At 36.8% G+C, this 492-nt stretch overlaps 1 non-coding gene across 1 annotated transcript; it reads right to left on the bottom strand.

Annotated features, from left to right (window-relative positions):
* Window positions 1-72, bottom strand: TRNAQ-UUG. Its single transcript has one exon. It is a non-coding gene; the product is annotated as a tRNA-Gln (tRNA).

Raw genomic sequence — 492 nt, 5'->3', positions numbered from 1 at the left:
AGGTCCCACCGGGAGTCGAACCCAGGTCGCTGGATTCAAAGTCCAGAGTGCTAACCACTACACCATGGAACCCGTTGATGGTGATGGGGCTCATGTAGCTTGCAATCAGAAATTATAAGTAATGCTTAACAGAGTAATATTCAATACACACCTACAATTTGGAACAAAAAAAAATATGTCCGGTACTTCATAAAAATCGGAGAGCTACTTCTTTTTCCGAAGCAACCTAAGTGGAGAAGTTGGCCGTCATTTTCTCAATAGCACGTGGAAAAGTTGAACTCACATTATGACAATTAATTAATGATCAGGCACTAATTGTAGAAATGGCTTTCTATAAATACATCATACCAACACACATTACTATCTACAAATATACATATTAATTTCTCTCAAAATAATATTCAAGAATCTCTAGAATTTAGGTTTATTACTTATTATTATATATACATTAACCCCCCCCCCCCCCCCCCCCCCACAAAAAAAAAAAAAAAA

This window comes from Theobroma cacao, chromosome 3 (assembly GCF_000208745.1).
Source record: "Theobroma cacao cultivar B97-61/B2 chromosome 3, Criollo_cocoa_genome_V2, whole genome shotgun sequence".
Taxonomy (NCBI): domain Eukaryota; kingdom Viridiplantae; phylum Streptophyta; class Magnoliopsida; order Malvales; family Malvaceae; genus Theobroma; species Theobroma cacao.
The sequence above is the reverse complement of the archived record's forward strand: the minus strand, read 5'-3'. Positions and strand labels throughout refer to the sequence as shown.